The sequence below is a fragment of the Fukomys damarensis genome, unplaced genomic scaffold, assembly GCF_012274545.1.
Source record: "Fukomys damarensis isolate Sample0158 unplaced genomic scaffold, DMR_v1.0_HiC HiC_scaffold_27, whole genome shotgun sequence".
Classification (NCBI taxonomy): domain Eukaryota; kingdom Metazoa; phylum Chordata; class Mammalia; order Rodentia; family Bathyergidae; genus Fukomys; species Fukomys damarensis.
In genome coordinates, this window is record NW_022900939.1 from 7701438 (window position 1) to 7713327 (window position 11890).

Sequence of the window (11890 nt, forward strand, 5' to 3'; positions counted from 1 at the left end):
CACCCGCTGGGTCGTGGAGGGAGCTGTCCCCATGAGTGCAGTGGGCTGAGGGGCAGGAAGGACTCGGATCCCTGAGGTGTGAGCTGTCCACCTCTTCTTGAACGTCACATGCTCAGTATAGTGCTTGGCCCCTAAGGATCAGGTTTGCAGAAAAACAGGACTCCTGTGAATTCATTCCACCCACAGCACACCCTGCAAGGAGGACACCACAATGGGCCCTCTGGTACAGGTGGGGGATCTGAGGTTCGGCTGCCCAGGGTCCCAGCACAGGGATGAGGTGGGCCTGTCCTGCTGGCAGGTCTGGCTAACTGTCGTGCCTCAACCTCCACTTCCCCCTTCCCACACCTAAAAGTTGGGAGAAGGCTCTCAGTCTCCTCCATTGCAGAGCTGAGATTTCCCAACAGAGCCATCCATTCTCGGAGCAAGACAATGCAGAAGCCCAGGCCAAGGACACGGTGGCCACCAACATATCCAAGCATCATGACTACCAGGACCACAAGTGCCCTTCAAGAGAAAGTGACCCAAGAAAAACATTCTCCTGGTCATCTATTAGAAACGTTCTTTTTCTAAGGGAGTCATCAATAAAGGGCTGGGCAAGAACACCGTTTAAAGTCAGAAAATGCCTTAATAGTCATTTAGGAAATAGTGTCTTTGTTTGCAGTCCCTGTGCTGGGTCTGCAAGATAAGGAGCGGGGGTCACAGAAGGGGAAAGATCCACACGCTCAAGGAAGGCACAGGGCCAGTGAAGAGGATGTGGCAGAATGTCTGCAGGGCCCCAGTCACGAAGGACAAGAGACCTTTGCATGGAAGGGTATCACCCATCCAAGGTAAAGAAAGGGACAGTTCAGGCTGCTGAACTCGAAGGTTGGAGCCATCCCTGAGATCTGGAGGGTGGGGAAAGATTTCCCCTGGAAGGAAGGACGTTGCTGGGTCGTGAAGAATGGGGGAAATTTGATTATCAGGGGTGGGGGCCGGGTGGCGGAAACGATCCTGTTAGTTTCTGTCATCCCTGAAGCAAATCTCTTTGGTGTGTGGGGCAGCCTGCATCGGCTCTCCTAAGAACAAAACAGGTTTTTATTAAGGGGAAAAAAATCCAATTTGGGGCTGGTGGACTGAGGGGAGGAGAAGTCTGGGAGGACTGGCCCTCTGCCTTCTCAGTAGGAGCCAAAACTGCTCGTTTATCCAGAAGACGCTGCATCCAGACACGGGAGAAAGTGGCCCTGTTCGCGGGAAGGACGAACAGCCTTACGGCTGACCACAGAGAGATTTTCCAGTCTTCTAATATTCTCTGAGAGGCCTGGGCTCATGGGACAGAAGTGCCGAAACTGGCCCGAGAAGTTATAAGTGGGAGTTTTTCCACTTACAACAGTGGAAAAAAGAAAAGCCTCGTGCTTGGGGAGTGATGGTGTCCTCAAGGGACAAGGGGTGCACTCTGTCATGTACAAATTTCTCAGATGGCGGCTCCAGAGTGCCTGGCGGCCTCTGCCTTCTGGAAGGCCCCTGGCATCCAGGTCACGAGGCCACAGGGTCCTGCCTTCCTCTCTCCAAGCCTCAAAGTCTCACATCCACTCCTGTACCAGGTGAGACGCACTCAAGGATGAACCGTCCCCACCCTCGAGGGCTCCCCCACCACCCCAACAGGACACAAGGAGCCCAGAGCTGGCCCGATGCCCCGCCTGCCCCACCTCTGTAGCAGTGAGCAGGCGGATGGAGCGACATTTAAGTCAAACCCGCACATATCAGTTTTGATTTCAACTGGAATTGCCTCTCTCGGCTGGATTTCAAAAGACAGCGTTACTAATGAGAAACACACAAGTTCTCGAAATGAAGTTAACTTCTTAAAAAAAAAAGAGGGGGGGTGCTTTTCTTTGGCTCTGTTGATACATATTAGAACCACATTGTGTCAGGGAAAAACAGCCGTTCTGCTTCTGAACAGAAATACGGGAGCCCTTGTTCTGGGGAAGACACAGGGAGCCCGTTGTCCCGACCTGCTATATCTCTCTAGACTTGGAGAGGCTTTTGTTTTTGTTTTTGTTTTTAGGGAACCAGGAATTTACAACTTCAATTTAAAACAGAGGAAAAGGGAAGAGGATTGAAGTGGCCAGAAATGAAATTTTGAAAGCAACATGAACAATTAAGATTTGTTTAAAATCAGTTCTCATTTGCTATTTTTGAGAGAAGCAGGAGGGGCAGACGCCAGGCCAGACCCGGGTGTATAGTCTGCCTGCTGACCCGTTGCATTTCCCAGCCCTGGGTACCTGGGAGTCATCTGGCCCTACATGCTCAGGCCCCAGCAGGGGACCAAAGAAACCAACCCAGCAGGAAGAGCCTGGCACATGGGACACTCAGGTCCTGGCCAGAAAGTGGCCCCGACTTGGTGTCCTTGCCACCAGGAGCTCTTAGGTCCAGAGAGCTCAGTGGGGTGGGGGGCGGCTCTTTGAACACTTTTGCCTTGCATCCTGGGGACCTGCTGGAGGTTCTCTACCCCTCCGTGGAACAGGGTTGCATTTCCAAGGCCGACAGAAACCACCCTGAAGGGCAGGAGAGGAAACCTGTGCAGTAGGGCACTGGTTCCGAAAATCCAGGGCAGATGCCTCCCAGAACCTCTCTGGGCATGACTCTGGGCTGTCCATTTTCTTGGCTATCCTCATGGCTAGCTAGGAAGGACCTTGAAAGGTTCCCCAGTGCCTCCCCTCTCTGGGACTCAGTTTAACCTCACTGTGTCAACCGGAAGTTAGATGAGATGATCCCACAGTCCCTTTTGAGACTACTGGCTCTCCAGTCTGGAGAGGACTGAGGCTCGCTGTAACTGGGAGAGGCTCTCAGGTGCACAAGACGGGAAGCTGCCATCTCGTGAAGGAGGCAGGGCATCCCGTCTGAGGCTCCTGCCAGCTTTCAGACGCACTCATTCACCATCTCCCCAGTGTGGCTGGGCCATGAGGAGATTGCAGGCCCATAAGAGACAGGGTCAGTACCCACCCTGGGATCCTGCAGTGACTAAAAGATACATTTGTCCGCAAGCCAGCTCATGGGGAAAATCAGGAGTCCACGGGAATCAGTGGGTTCCATGTGTTTCAAAACACACTGCTGGGCCTCTTGCCCCATGCAGAAAGGAAGTCCCACCATGATGGAATCTGGCTCGGACACAGGAATGGGGTGCCACATGATCAGAGCCTGCTCTGGGTCCAGCATGGCTTTGATCTAGTCCTTCAGCTTTCCCGGGGTGTGACTTCTAAGAAATAGGACCTTTGCCTTTTGCAACAGCAGCCTGCAGACCCACAGCCCTCCAGGCTGGGGTTCTCTCTCAAGGGATCTAGGCCTTTAGAAGTTCTGTTGGCATCTAGAAGGAAGTGGGGGGAGGGGTAGCATAAATCACAGAGTTTCTTCCCTCAAAGCTCCAAATGAGGACTCAGCCCGACCTTCTGTCAGTCAAGTAGCTGAAGGCCTCAACCTTTCTGAACCTCTGTCTACCCAGCTGTGAACTGGGGGTGCCTCACAGAAGAGAGGACAAGGTCTGTGACTGGATTTCTCTGATATGGGGAGAAGGGTCATACTGGGGTACTAGTCAGCTGCTGAGTGCCTTCTGCAAGTCTAGGAATTATCTAGTAGCCAAATGAGGAGGGGTGCTAGGAGGTATCCCCAAAACTCCTCCTAGCCTCCCCCTCCCCATGCCCAGGCATCTCTGAAAAGCTGTAGACCAGGCAGGCATGGCCCATCCAGACATTTAGGCTCCAAGAACTCGCAGCAGTCCCAACCTGGCATCTCCCCAGGGTTGAGGGTCTTGGGATCATAGCTCCCGCTGGGGCCGAGTCAGCTGGGCCTGCACCAAGCCCCTCCTCGGCAGCTGTCCCAAGCCTGGCCCCTCTGCATCTGGGGGATGTGCTTCCAGCCAACGCCAGACCCTGACCCCGCAAGCCCCAAACCCTTTCGGTCACCTCGAACATGCAATATTTTTTTCATTAACGTCTGACTCCTCTGCTCCCCTCCCCAGCTCCCCAAAGAGGCCCCCAAGCTTGCGCTTCCTCTTGCTGTCTCTGCAACCTCATAATATCCCCAGGCAGCTGGAAGGGAGAAGGCGGTGATCTCAGCTGACAGCCATGCGCTGCGGCCCTCCACCCACCGACCCTCCACCCGAGAAGCAGCTCTTCCTTCCCTTCACCCACGGTGGAGACTGGAGACTGTGCCGCACCCAAGCTTCTCCCCCATGGGATCCCCCAAAGGCTCTGCCCCGGGGATAAGTACCGATCCAGGACAACCCACTGGCCAGATGTATTCTCAGATGCTGTCTTGGCCCTTGCCCCCAGAAAGATGAGGAAACTCAGGTATCTTATTTCGACTCTTCTCTCAGTGGAGACGACACTGCTGCTGGCTCCAGCTCCCGGTCTCCGTGTCCCAAAGTGCCCCAGGACCTCCCCTAGGATGCACGGGCTCCCACCAGCTGTTCCAGCACTTACAAGCCTGCTGATCCAGCACTTACACCGCCTCCGCCCACCACCTCTGTCTTCCTCCTCCTTTCATCAAAAAGTGCTGACTTTAGGCTACAAGAGAAATCTCACTTTGAAGGGGACAGATGAGCCTGTGACCTGAGGACTCATAAGGGAACACATTTTCGGGGGTTTTTTAATGGGAAAAATTTGGCTTAGTCATTTATTTTCTTGGTTCAAATTCCAGCTCTGGCCCTTTCTGGCTGGGTAAACCTGGCTATGGTGACAAAGGAAGAGGAAAAGGATGGAGAGGAGGATGTGGAGGAGGAGAAGGGAATTTTTTAAATCCTTTTTGCAAGTTGGAATCAATGACACTAACTTGCCCCAAATTTCCTTCCCACCAATGTCAGGCAGAACAGAGAGGTTGCAGTTCACAGTGGTTTAGAGCTGTCCTGTCTGATAGAGCATCTCTGAGCTACATGTAGCTATTTAAATTATTTTATGGCTTGTGTCCAGATATCCCCCCCAAGCCTCAGAAGTGGCTGGATCTAGGGTGTGTGATGCTGGGATCAAGGATGTGACACTGGGATTGATTCATGGTGCAATGCTAGGATTAAGGCTGCCCCACCTTGGGTATGAGTGCTACCACCTTAAGAATGGGGAGCCTGGATAGGATATAACCATCAGAAAGCAGGTTGTTATTTGTTGCTTGTTGCTTACTGCTCACTGCCTTGCTGCCTTCTGCCTGCCATGAACTGTTTCTCCTCTGTGGTGCCCTTTACCATGCCACCTTGCCTTGGAGCCAGCCAACGATGAACCAAAACTTCTCCAAACTGTGAGCCAAATAAGCCTTTCCTCCTTTAACTTTGGGTGTTGGGTATTTTGTCTCGGCACCAAGAAAGTAACTAAGACAATTAGAATCAAATAAAATTTAAGATCCAATTTTTCAGTGGCATCAGTTTTGCACTGAGGGATCCTTGGCCATAGGAGGCCTAGCAATCAGACAGCATAGACGGTCAAGAAACATGGGTCCCTTCCCAGGCTGCCTGAATTCTGATAATGGCTTTCTACCTATATTATTCTAGGCAAGTTACTTAGCTCCCATCTGCCTTGGTTTCTTCATCTGCAAAATGGGCATGATGGTACCACACACCTCTTAGAGTTATTACAAAAATGAAATGGATTAATATTTGTAAAGCATTAACAAAGTACTTGTAAATATCATAAATACTGCTAAATAAATAAAATCAGATCACACGTTACAAAAGCTGGCATTCTTCATCCTCCCTACACAATCAGTATCTATCATATTTCAGATTCCATGCCAAATAATTCTCCACATGTAGTGGTTCCTTTAATTTTATACTTGTACATAATTTAAGTAACACATATCAGTTTGAAGAAGTCAAAAGGGAAATGTATCAAAAGCCAGCATTAGAAAGATACAGCTACTGATCCCTAGATTTTACCCAGAGTCTCCTGGTGGACAAAGTAAAAAAGGGAAACACGGCAGATGATTTTATTCTTGTCTGATGACCAGACGAATTTATGTGCTTCCTTTTACCCAGAATCTGATAAAAATGAAATCCTGATATACATCATGTGCACCCCTGTGGATTTTGTCAAAGTCTATGGGCAAACCGCTGTTCAGGCAAATTCTTAAATTTCTAAATTCCTATACACATCAGATGTAAACTCTCCTGAGCTGTTTTATCTCCCCATCTTCTGTGCTCCAAAGATGGAAATGTTTCTACCTGACCTGGACCCGGATCCTCTTTTTCATGAAACCAGTACTGTGTCCTCCACCTGCGTCCCTACCCAGCACACCTCTGGCCAGGCAGGGGATCTTCCACAGGATCATCCAGGCCTTCTTGTTGTAGGACCCCACTGTGTTGCCCAGTTCTCAGCCAGAGGAATGAGGTCACAGGATCACTGAGGAGCATTGCTGAGCTAGAGACAAATGTCAAGGATGTCAGGTAGCACCCAAGGGCCTGAGGTTACAGCCGTGCTTGGGCCTGGCCTACAGTGGGCATCAGTCTGCAGGCAGGGGGCTGGAGAGGAGCCTTGGGAAACACAGGGTGTGGCTGCCTACAAGATCATCCTCACCCAGATCCTCCTGCCGGTCTGCCCATCTCACCCACATGTGTCTTCTCCCTGGTGCCCCTAAGGACTGGCCTCCCACAGAGCCATCTAGAAGCCTGGGATGTGGCAATGTCAGGTGTGAAGAGGTCCCTCAGTGTGGCTGCGCCCAGGACTGGCCAAGGTGTTGTTCTAACACCGTGACTGCAGAGCACTCTGCCTTGCTGACACCTACACCGGCCGGCGGGCTTCCCCTCCTGGGTCTCTGGCCTCCCTGTGACCCATCCCAGTGGCTAAGCTGATCTCCAGCCAAGAATAGGAGCCTCCATTCAGAGATAGGCCCATTTGGGAAGGAAACCCTAGAGGGTCAAAAAACCCCAAGGCCCAAAGCCCGGACACCATGATCACAAATGATGCGGAGGGAGAGGAATTTGCTTTAAAGCTCTTGCTCATGGACCGAATTGTGTCACTCTCCCAAATTCTTACATTAAAGCCCTATCCCCCAGGAGCTCCAAAATGTCACTGTAGTTAGAAACAGGCCCCCTTGAAAGAAATAATGAAAAGCAAAATGAGGTCATAGGTCACAAATCCAACTTGACTGGCGTCTTTATAGAAAGAGATTAGGCCAGTCATGGTCACACACACCTGCGTAATTTAAGGCAAGAGGACAGAAAGCTGGATAACTGGGTTCAATCTCTAGTAAGGGTGGGGTTAGGACACAGGCAAACGAAAAGGGGAGACTAAGCAAAGGAAAATAGCCACGTACAAGGAGAGACGACTTAGAAACCAACCCTGCTGTCATCCTGATTTTGGACTTATAGCTTCTGCAATTGTGAGACTGTGGATTTCTGTGGCCTCAACCCCTAGGCTTTGGAACTCTAAGATAATAATAAGAGCAGGCTCTAAATCCCTGACAGAACCCCAAGAGCACCAGAACACACCAAACAGTGGGCTGCCAATGCATCCCATTGCTCAGGCAGAACAGAAAGAGAAGGAAAAGGAAGACCCAGGTAGGCTCACATAAGTCACTTTATCTAGGCCCCCAAACCTGTCAGCACAGTTATCCAACATAGGAACCAGGAGCCTCTGGAAGGAAAGCTGCATGGAGCTATGTCCCAAACCAGGTCTGTTTGATTTCAAAGCTTGGATCCTTTGCACCATGTACTGTAACAGATACAAGTCCTGGCAGATCCTAGGCACTCTGCTTGAGAGCTTAGGTCCCTAGATCATTAACCCTGAGTCACAACTCCTCCCGTAGCCAGAGGAGGAAGCAAGGCTCAGAGGTCAGGCTTTGCCCAGGGACCCAGAGTTTGCCTCCAGTGAGACAAGACTACCAGCCCTAACCTCTGGAGCCAGCGCTCCATTCCCAGCCATGTCCTCACCTTTGGGAACAATGTGAGAAGTCCAATTGTTTTAGCTATAAAGAACAAATAATGTGCATCCACAGCAGCAAGGGAAATGCTGCCAGCTACGAGTTACTACCACCTAGCACAAGTGAGAATCTACTTCCTGCCACCAAGCAAGGCAAGAAGCACAGGAAGCTGGGGTAGCCAGGGCTCCCAGAGGAGAGAGGCGAACCCGGAGTGAGAGACTAAGGCCAATCTCACAGCAAGGCCTGAGGTCCTGACCACACGAACACTGACCTTCTGCAGGCAACTGGTCACTCCGAAGGGCTGGTCCCCAGAATGCTTCTGGAGTCTCCTTCCTGTGGGGAACAATTAGGAGTCACAGCTCATTTGCCTAATTAAAGCCTGCTGCCAAAATTAATCAACCATAAAGCAGTGGTTATCGTGGGGAAATACTTAACATTTATTAAATGAAAAAACGGAGGGTGACTTGTAATGTCCACATTGTGTTAAAATTGTATCTGTGCTCACACGGATGGATGGATCACAATGGACATCCTTTTACTCTTCTCTTGGTAGCAGGATCTTAATCTCCTTCTGGCTCCTGGAGCTTCAGGAGGGGCCACCCAGAGCCTGGACACAGAGAGGGTGAGCAGGCAATGGGCTGAGAGACAGAGAGAAAACTAGATCAAGCTGCAGATGTGTGTGTGAGCCAATAAAATCTCTTTGCTCAATCTGTTTGGCTAAAGAATTCATTGGTGTGTGTGTGCACAGAAAACAGAACAGATATCACATATACATTTAATTATACCCACCCTTATTTAAAACAATCCTTCAAACTGGGGAGAGGGAACCTGATGGGGTGGTCAGGGACAGCTTTGTTGGGAATTTCCTCCAGGTCTGAATCTGACATTGTGATTTTCACCACATGCGGCCAGAAAGTCATGTCCCCTACTACTGAAATTATCCCGAATCACACAATAAGATTAAAGCTTGGTGATGCTGGGAGATACAGGCATCCAGGTGTTCAGCTTCCTGGTCACAGTCAAGATGACTGGAGATTCTGCCAAAGTCAGAGTGGACCGGATGGCCAGAAGTGGGTATTCAAGTCCAGCCCCATAGCTCACTCACGCTGGGCTGGATCTTGAGCAAGTACCTGGGCCTCACAGGGCCTTGATTTCTCCACCCACAAAACGGGGACTGATTGATCAGACCAGCAGTTTCCCAAATGCTACGGGATTCTGGCTGCAAATCTTACTTGTTCAACAAAATCAGAAGCAGAAGTTTAGTGTATGATCAGATAAAAGCAGAGCCGTGATCTGTCCATTTGCTGCTCCTTTTGCCGGCCGGATACCCACTGCAACACTTACGCGTGCACACACACGTACACATTTGCGTGCTCCTGTACGTACGTATATACGCCCGCACTACTGTATGCGTATGCACATGCGCAAATGTAGCAGCAGGCTGGGCGGCGCTAGGCTCAAATTCTGCAAGCTGCAGACTGGGTCCTCTCTAAACCACGCCCACCTCAGAGAGCCCCTCGTTTCCATTAACTTGTTTATGCTTGTATTCACGGTGCTTGATTCTCATCTTTTCTCCGTTTTGTGCTTTATTTCATTTCTTCAGAGATTCTAGTTAAGGACCATATGCCAGGCGAGATGTTAGTGACAGCGGTACTAAGATGAGCATGACCTTGCGTACCACTCACAGTCCTCAGGGAAGCAAGTACTAAACTAGCAGGGATGCAGATTGTGTGACTATGGCGGGGAAAGCTGGGAAGAGAAATTCTAAAGCCCCAAGGAACACAGCCCGAGGATTGGCTGAGCCTGGGTGGGCCAGTGACACTCAAGTAAGGACATGGAGGCTCTGAGGAAAGAAGGAGCATCCAGAGTACAGCAACAACACGTGCAAAGGCCCTGAGTCTGAGGCTCAGTGTACCTGGAAGGAAGGGCAGGTGACTGGGGTCAAGTGCAGGAGGCACTATGGACAGGGGAAGTGTTGGAGGGGGGAACAGTTAGGGCTGGGGCTGGGTATGGGCTCTGAGACTGTCAAGGAGGCTGGTGTTAGATCTGAAGACCTCAAAAATTAAAACACACACACACACCCACACACACACTCACACACACACGCACACACTCTCTCTGCATAGATTACTTGAACTCCTACTATATGCAGTCACTATTCTAGACTTTGAGGGTAAAACACCTTTAGAAAAGAGATAACGGGGGCCAGGGATTTAGCTCAGTGGTTCTGCCACCTGCCTTGCAAGCGCAAGGTCCTGAGTTCAATCCCTGGTACCAAAAACAGTACCAAAAACAAAGAGACAACCACTATCTTCTTAAATTTTCATTTCAAAGATAGAGGGAGATAAAAATAATCCAAATGAAACAGAGAAGTTGTCAGGTGCAAGCAAATCCAGGCTTTGGTGGAAGCTAAAATTTGGAGGGCAGGTGGCATAGACTCTTTAATAAAAGGAGAGAAAAGTTGTAAATATCATTTTAGGTCCTGAGCCCTGGAACCTGCTCCCAAGGGCCCTTGTGAATGACAGGGCGGGGAAAAAAAGCAAGCACTGGGGGCAGGAGGCTGAGACTGAGATGGGGTGACAGACAGGGACTTGGTGACAGGTTGGCCTCGGGGAAGCCCACAGGAGGAGAAGGGTCCACCTGGGAGTGTAGGAAGAGCAGCCAGACAGAAGGTGCAGCCTGGGCCATGGGAAACTCACCAGGAAGAGGCCAATGCGGATGCACAGAGAAGTGGGTGGTTAGGGAGGAGTGGTCAGAGAGGTAGCCCAAGTCGTACTGGCACCTTACAATCCTCCGGGGCAGGAGTGGAAGCCCAGAGACCAGCCAACTGCACAGGGATGCCAGCTGCACAGGAGGATTGCAGGAGAACTGCAAGTTTGAGCCCAGCCTGTGCAACTTTGAGACTGTCTCAAAATACAATCGAAAAGGGTGGGGATGTAGCTCAGTGGTGGAACTTTTGCCTAGCAAGCATAGGGTCCGAGGTTTAGTCCCAGCGTCAGAAGAGAGGACGAGCGATCCAGCATAGCTAAGTAGATGGCTGGTGGGAAAATGGAAGAGGGCAGTGAGGACAGAGATCCCCAAAGGTGGACAGAAAACCCCATGAAAATTGTTGATAAAGTAGATTGTCATGCATGCAAATGTGGCTCCCCTAGGAAAGGTTGGCTTTTCAGTCTCAGAGGTGGCAGGGCCTTCGCAAAGGCCGTCTGTGTCCCCAACCAGCACATTAGAGCCCAGGAGCCCTGCAGCAACAAGGCAGGTGGGAGTGAGAGCAGATCCTCTTGGGAGAGAGCAGAGTCACCCTGCTGCAGTGACACAGCCATGGGACCCTGGGGCATCAGCCGGCAAGGCCTGGGTTTCTGCTCGGCCAGGGAAGGAAGAAGCCCAGAATGGTGGGAGGGGCAGGAGGTTCTGGTGGAGCAGAACAGACCCGAGGATTGAGCCAGGCTCACTCTTAAGATTTAAGACTTAAGCTTCTTGGAGTGTCATGCAGGCGGCCCCGCCACAGACCCTGGGCCGTCCTGCTCCAGACAGGTTCACCTTTCATGACCTGTGCCACCCTCTGTGCAGGTGGTGCCCAGTGAGGCAGCTGCTCATGTCCTCCAAGGCCAAGGGGCCACTGGCTGCAGCATTCCTCACCCTCCCTGCCCCACATGAGGATAGCCCCCAAGAGATTCAGATTCCCAGGCAAGTCAGAGGCTGAGGAGACTCAGGACCCAGTTGCCCATGTTCCAGACTGGGCACTTTGTCTGGAGACTGAGTAGATGTCCCCGCAGGGGGCCGGAGACCTGGCTTTTTGTCCCAGCACTGCGAACTATGAGGACTTGGGCATGCTCCTTAACCTCTCTGAGCCTCCTACTCCACATCTGCCAAATGGGCATTGTACTAATGGTGCCACCTCCCAGAATGCTGTAAGCGTTTAGTGTCCTGGATAGAAATGTGCTCAGTAAGTCATTATTTACAGACCCAAATACAAGGCTACTAGGCCGACAGTTGCAGGGGCAATGGCAACTAAACC

At 51.0% G+C, this 11890-nt stretch overlaps 1 long non-coding RNA gene across 1 annotated transcript; it reads right to left on the minus strand.

Annotated features, from left to right (window-relative positions):
• Positions 1–13: 13 nt before the first annotated feature.
• LOC104854142 lies at positions 14–9164 on the minus strand. The gene is made up of 3 exons (XR_777988.1): positions 9108–9164; positions 8147–8208; positions 14–131 (listed from the first exon to the last, which is right to left on the minus strand). It is a non-coding gene; the product is annotated as an uncharacterized LOC104854142 (long non-coding RNA).
• Positions 9165–11890: the final 2726 nt, after the last annotated feature.